Here is a 7,751-nt window from a genome sequence, read left to right as displayed (position 1 = left end):
CCATTTATACATCTTTTCCTGCACAATAATTTACGTAACAATCTACTTCCTATTACAACTTTTCACTGAGTAATAACATAAATAATTATAAAATTGAGATCATTTATAAGTGTAAAAATAACTCATTTTCACACTTATCAATCACCCACCCCAATATTTCTTACTACTGATAGAATTTGACTCTATAATCATAGTGTGTGTATGAATCTTCTCTTAATAATATAACATTAGTTGTTCTTGTTCTATCTTTGTTCAACCATTTTTCTTTTCTTCATCTAAGTCTTGGTATTTATAATCACAATGTAGAATATGATCGTTGATGTGTTTTCATCTCTGAGTATTTTATCTGTATACCAATATCTTCATCTTGCTTTGAATAAGAAATGTCTTTAAGAATTTTTGCATCTTCAAATTATCCATTATTTTCTTTATTGTATTTCTTCAATTTGAATTTCTTCATTCTTCAATTCGTATATTACCATTGTAGCTTTGAATATAATCTTCGGGATATTTAAGTAATTTGAAATCTTTAGAATATTTTTTTGCTTGTGATTAATTTAAACCATATAAGATATTTTTCAATATTTGTAATCTTCAATCAACATAGATATTCTTCATATATTCTTCATCTTCAATTAATTGGAATTATTCTAATTCATGATTTTTCTTAATATAATATTGGTTGATTTAATCTTTCTTTTTCAACATTCAAATTTCCTTTCATCAAATGATACATTAGCTTTAACCTTTTGTCTCTTTTGATAGGTCTTGTCTCATCTAGTCAATTCACATTTGACTCATCTCCTCTAGTGGTCCACCTTGATCTGACTCGTCTGATTAACTCAAGTTACCTTATCAGCGTTGACTCTTTGCTTTTCACTTGAGTTAGTGCATGTACTCATTTGGTGACTTTACTTTGTTCTGCCTCGTCTGGTCAACACCTTTGACTTGACTGATTTGATAAATAGTTTTTTTCCTTAGTAGTTTTGAGTTGTCTAGTGAACTTGTTTGGCTTAGGTCATCTTCTACTCTTCACTTTTCGTGTTTATATTTCATTTGTTCTACTAATTGTCTCAGTCTAGTTCAATCTTTGTATAAGTGTATTATACTTATTTCTTTGGCTAAACTAGGACTTAAACCAATTTGACTTATGTTGCTTTATCAACATTAACATCTCATGGGGTTTGTAGTGTTTAGTTATACCGATGTATTTATTTTTTCTTTTACTTGCTAAGGTTATTAAAAAAATACATTATGTTATATTCTTCAAGTAGACATACTAGGGACAGTAGGTAACTTGAGATTTGGGATCCTAACGAATCTCAAGTCATAAGTCAAACCAAATATAAGAAACTTCACATTACCTTCAAACCAAAATATTAATGTAATAGATTTGTAGGTCTTTATTGTTTATGTTGGAGATCTCATATCAATTAAAGATAAGACAAATTTATATATAAGTCAGTGCAAATCTTTCCTTACAAGCTTATTTTGTAAGGTTGAATTTGACTTAAAATATACCTTTTAAAATGATATCAATGTCATCTGAAATTTATCTTAACAATATTTGTTATTTGTTGTTAAGTTTATTTTATCATGTTTTATCAAACCATTATCGAACCATACATAAATATTTAGTTTTACACTCAACATGTATATATTTTGACATAAGAGATAAATTGATTTTTGTGAAATCAGATCAAAAATTCACTTTTAAAAGTTTATTTCACTCAACTCAACGTAAAACTCATAACTCTATCTTAAATTTCTTACAACTTTTTTTTCTATTATAAAGAGATTAATTCTTTATTTCATTTTATCTTATTTTAATTCTTTACAAATGAACTACAAGATGCTACATTATCTCAAAGTATAATGATCAATCAAATGTTACAGAAAAAAAAAATTTGGATTTACATTATTTAATGAATTAATTATTATTAAATTTTACATAACCAAAATTCCATAATTCAAGTGTGTGCAATTTATTAGATTATCAAGGACAGAAGAGTATTTCCCAAGTCTCTATCTTTTAATTTTAGTTTTTTAATAAGAAACTTGCTTTCGAAAGAATAAATAAATGGTAAAACGAGAGTTATTTATTTTCTTGGATATTAATTTCATTATTAGTTCAACAAAAAGATGAAACAAATAAAATCAAAGAGGATAAAAACAACGACAACTTGAAAAGGAAAAAAATAAATAAAAACTAATATAAATTCTATACATCAATACTTGAATCAGGTTTATTTTATCATAGCAGTTTATATTCTAATAACAAAATTATTAGTTTTGGTCATTTTTTTTAAGCAGAAAGGTCCACACCACAACAATGGGCGTTACTCCCTACACCTCCCCCACCCCCCCAATTTTCTATTTTTTTATTTTATTATAAAAATATCTTTTGTTATTTACTTTTTTAACCTTTTTATTTTTTTATTTTTCCTCCCTCCACCTTTCCCTATCACGACAGCACATAAGTTTTATCTCTGATATTTTTTGACTTCTAACANTTGAAAAATAATTGTAGTTAAATTATGATGGAGCGAAGATGAAATATAACACTAAATTAATTATAGCAAAAAGAGAAAAAAGCAAAAATTATTCGAATTCACGTTGAGTTTTGTTAAAGGTCTGGAACTGTAACAACTTTTGTCTCCATAGGAACCCCTGAAAGATGAACTAGTTTGAATGCATTGCNGGGAGAGATATGAAAACTTAAACTTTTTCCAATTTTCTTTATTCTNGCAAATTTACTGATACACAGTTTATACTTTTGTGCTAGTTCAACTATGGCGACATGTTAGGATAGAGAAACTTTTTGAAGGAGGATATTTTTGTAATAAAAAGAAAAAGCAAATAATTGGGGAGGTGCTGGAGAGGTAGAGGAAGAAAATGGGGAGGTGGAGGGAGCAGCGCCCCACAACAATAAGCAACTAACAAAAAGCCCAGGGCCTGTGAAAAAAAAAATAACAAACTTTTCTTACTATTTACACTTCATTACTATTAAATATACATCCCTTTCCTTTTAAAATTATAATCAACAATGTAATATTTTTTTTCTCGTTTTCAAAAATTACTATTCACCAAACTTCCCATGCTCTTTCTTTCAATATGTGTAATTTATTGAAGTTCTAATTCATTTGGAGACATAAAAATAAGAAACTTTTAGAGCTAAATATTTTAAAAATATAAAAGGAAGTGTATTAGATATAAGGGGTGTGGATAGCAACTCCGAAGACAATACTGCAAGCAAAATCTGGGATGAGCCCAATTTCCCTCACATAAGGAAATAAAATAATATAGAAATAGAAACCAAAATAATGCAACCTTGCACAAAGTAAAAGAAAATGGAATAAAATAAAAACTAGGTTATTGTGTTAGAAATCTTGCATCATAAATTAAAAATATGTTTAAATTATAATATATATTTAAGTGTAAATTTCTAAGTTTAATCTCACCTTTAAATATAGTATTAAAATCATTAAAAAATAATTCTATATGATATTAGTTGAATCTGTGGAGTTTCTGTTTGTTACTATACTCAATGTTTTCATTGTGAAAAACTGATTCTGAGATCCAAATAAATGCAAATCTTATTTTATTAATTTTATGAAATTAAATCAGATTTAAAATTATTTTCTTATATTACACATTTATGATTTTATAATATATTTTTTATTTAATGACACGTGGAGTTAATTGATAAGGAACTAGATGGATTGCTGTCCAAAATCATACCTTTCTTCTAAAGAAAAAAAAAACTTATAATTCTTATTGTTTATGTTGATGACATGATAATTAAACAAGTTATAAATGTATGACTTTTTTATTAACTTGAAAAAAGCGTTGAGATGAAAATATTTGATTAACTAAATTATAATCTTGTTAATCAAGATTTTCTTAATTTAGTATACTCTCTTATTCAAATTGTGATTTCTAAGAATAAAAGACTATAAAATCAATGTATTTATGTACACAAGTATAAAATAAAAATTATATAATAAATTCAACAAACAACAAAATTCTCAATCAAAGAAATTATAAATAATTGAAATAACTTATGACAAATTATTCAAAAGAAGTAAGTTGGAAATAATGGAGAGTATCGGGACTCTACATTTTTATGAGTCTATCCACCATTTACGTGTTTGTCAGATCTTGCATGGATTTAACTACAGATTTCATCTGCCCATTCTTTCATCAATTAAGGTATCCATATTCGACATCAATGCTATAAATTGCTTGTGTTCAGCTTTTTAATAATTTTTAAAAAAACTCACTGCTCTTATTTCATTTTATTGTCATTTATTATCATATATGATTTTTTTTTTCATTATTTCATTTATCATCAATAACTAAATATTTATAATGTAATCAAATAAAAATAAATTTTAGAATTAAATATTTTTTTTCCCTAATTTTTAATAAAAATTAAAATTAATCGATTTTTAATCTTTGATTCAATTTATATTTTACCAAATGTTGTTACATTTATTTTGTATTTTTCAACTACACATTTGAAATGTAAAAAAAAAAAAAAAAAAAAAAAAAAGCCTTGGAAGGAATAAACTTATGCATTTTTAAAATTGAAAAACTAAATTCAAAATTTCAAAAAAAAAAAGACTAATTTTAATTTTTTATTAAAAGTTAAGGAAAAAAACATATTTAATTTTAAATTTTATAACAATTATCACCTTCGAATTTAAAGTATTTATTTCTACTTAGTGGAGAGGAATGTGAAAAAAATCAATTAAACTTGAGAGTTTGAGAGGGAGGAAAATTTCTATTTTCACTTGTAATTATAATTATAAATGTCTTTTATATATTGTAATATTTTATAATATATTGTAATATTTTAAAAATGAATACATTTTCTTTACAAATATAAAAATTCATTATTTTAGCCTAAAAACACAATTTCTCTTATTTGAATGTTATCATAAAAGATGATTATACAGTAAAAGTGAAAAAACTTGGAATCATAGATTGGGGGGATACAACATTTTTATGACAACTTAGGTATTTGTCAGATCTTTCATGCATTTAAACTAGGGTTTCTCATGTGTCCACTTCTTTCATCAATTAAGCAATCCATATATTTCCATATAAATTATATAAATTGGCTGTGCTTCAGCATCCATAATAAATTAATGAAAAAGATACTTCTTTCATTTAATTTTCTTTGTCCTTTGTAATGATTTAAAAAATAATAAATTAATAAGACACAATAACATATATATATATATATATATATATATATATATATATATATATATATATATATATTCAACTGTTTTACATTTTCTGTCTTTAGAAAATAAAGAATTTAAATAGATATTTCATCTTAATTCATTGTTAAATTATTGATATTATAATATTACGATATTCAGCCGTTTGTTTTGTCCATGTTATTATTTTCGGAAATTATATATTTCGATAAATATACATATATATTTTGAAAATTTGTTTTGGGCTTATATTCTTGATAAACTCTAGTAGATGAAAAATAAAACAAATGTACTTCTAAAATTTAAAAATATTCTTAATACCATAAAATAAATTAAAAGTGATTTTATTGGTAAATAGTTCGGTTTGACTTTAAATTATAGATACGAATTAATGTAATACGTATTCAAAATTGTCAACGTGAAAAGGATTTAGTATCAACATTTTTCTCAAAAATGTCTTTTATATATTGTCATAAATTTATTTAATCAAATATAAACTTTCTACTAATTTCTGAGTATATGCAACAGTAATATATCAGTTATTATAAAATTTAACACTTAATAATGTAAATTAATAATAAATAATATTTGTAAAAGAAAAAAATTGAGTAGGGATGATAATTGGATATGTGTGGGTTTTTTACAATTTTATCTTTTTTTAGAGGAAAAATTCATTATTATTTACATTCTCATATTTAAGGGTTATAAATTATTTCATTCGCATCCAAGAAAACATCAGTTTTGTATTTACTTGTTTAATGTTTCAAATATTAATTAAATAATTCTTTCTAAAAAAATAAAAAGTATAGCAAAAACCATGATAATATAAAGCATTTATCAAAATGATACACATTTAACGTTCTCCAAATGTCAAATATTAAAGAAAAAATTATAATTATACAAAATAATAACAATAAGATAAATGTCAAATGATTATAGGAAATAAATAAAATTTATGGAATGTGTATCTTAAAAATAAGTTACAAAATTAATATAACAAAAAATTAATAGAGTTAAAAAGGTTTTTAATTCTTAACTACGTAAAATTGTTGGAAACTTTAATACATTTTGGTTATTAAATTTTTAAAATAAATGAATATAATATTGAATTTTTTTATATGTTAAATGTGTTTCATAAAAATATTTAAATTGTTTACACTATTCCACATGTTTTCCTTTCAATATCAATTGGAAAACACTTTTAACACATAAAAAAATTAATGTAATTAGATTAAAAGGACTATATCAATTATTTTTAAAATTTAGAAACTAAAATGTATTAAAGTTTGGACTAACTTCAATTTTGTGTCAAAATTCAAAGATTAAAAATATATTTAATTCCAATTAATATAAACTTATTATATTACTTAATAAATTAAAGGTGAGTGGAAACATAATGGATATATACATCTCCATTTTGATCTTTATACCTAATTTAAAAAATCAATTATTATTCATATATATCCATATTTATAGTCAATATATTCTTTTTTTTTTTATGAAAATGAAAACAAGTTTAAACAACTGACAAATTAATTTACAATCTATAAGAGAAATTCGTATTTGGCCTTAAGCCTCCCGTTGAGCTGGAAAGAAAATTAAATAAAAACAATGTGAAAGACATTCCTCCAAATCTAACTTAATTTTTATGAAAAAAATATTCCACTAAATTTGAGTTTAGATTTCACTTTGACAAAAATTATTGTCTAGTTTAGATTTAAGAATGTAAATCCTACACAAATAAAACAATTAATAAAGGAAAAAAAAAAGGTAAATTGGTTCTGGTGTTACTTGTTGATAATTTATTCACGCTTTAAGGATTTCAAGATCATCTTGTAGCGAAAACATTAAAAAAAAAACAGAAATTACTTATGGATACAATTATTTGAAAACAACTAATCTTTGTTAATAATATATAGTTTTTCACGAATTACCCACAATCATTGATTTGTTAGTAATCTTATTGTCGATAACCATTATCGATGGATATTGACCATCGATAATTACTAAGAGGTAAATTTGTGGTAATTATCAAGAGATATATCCGCCGGTAATTATCAAAAGATATATATGCCAGTAATTACCAAATGATACATCTACCGGTAATTATCAAAGAATATATTCACCGATAATTACTGGATAAATCCGTCAGTAACGTCATGGCATATTTAAGTGCAATGTGCATTAATTGTTTACCCCACAATGAGACAATCAGACCTTCAATAAACAATATCTAACCCACAATGATGTTAGAATCATTGCAACGAAATTATTAGCGTGGAACAAACCAAGAGGGGGGGGTGAATTGGTTATATACTTTTATCGTGCCTCTTATTATTTTTCTCTTAATTTTTCTTACTGAGCAGATAATTAAATATAAATAAGAGAGTAAGGGAAAGAGAAAAATTGCACAGGTGATTTTATCCTGGTTCAGATCACACGGATCCTACGTCCAGTCGCTTATCTCAAACAAGATAAACCTTTTTCACTATCACAAAACAATTACAAATATTAATCACA

This window comes from Vigna radiata, chromosome 2, assembly GCF_000741045.1.
Source record: "Vigna radiata var. radiata cultivar VC1973A chromosome 2, Vradiata_ver6, whole genome shotgun sequence".
In the NCBI taxonomy this organism is placed as follows: domain Eukaryota; kingdom Viridiplantae; phylum Streptophyta; class Magnoliopsida; order Fabales; family Fabaceae; genus Vigna; species Vigna radiata.
The sequence above is the reverse complement of the archived record's forward strand: the minus strand, read 5'-3'. Positions refer to the sequence as shown.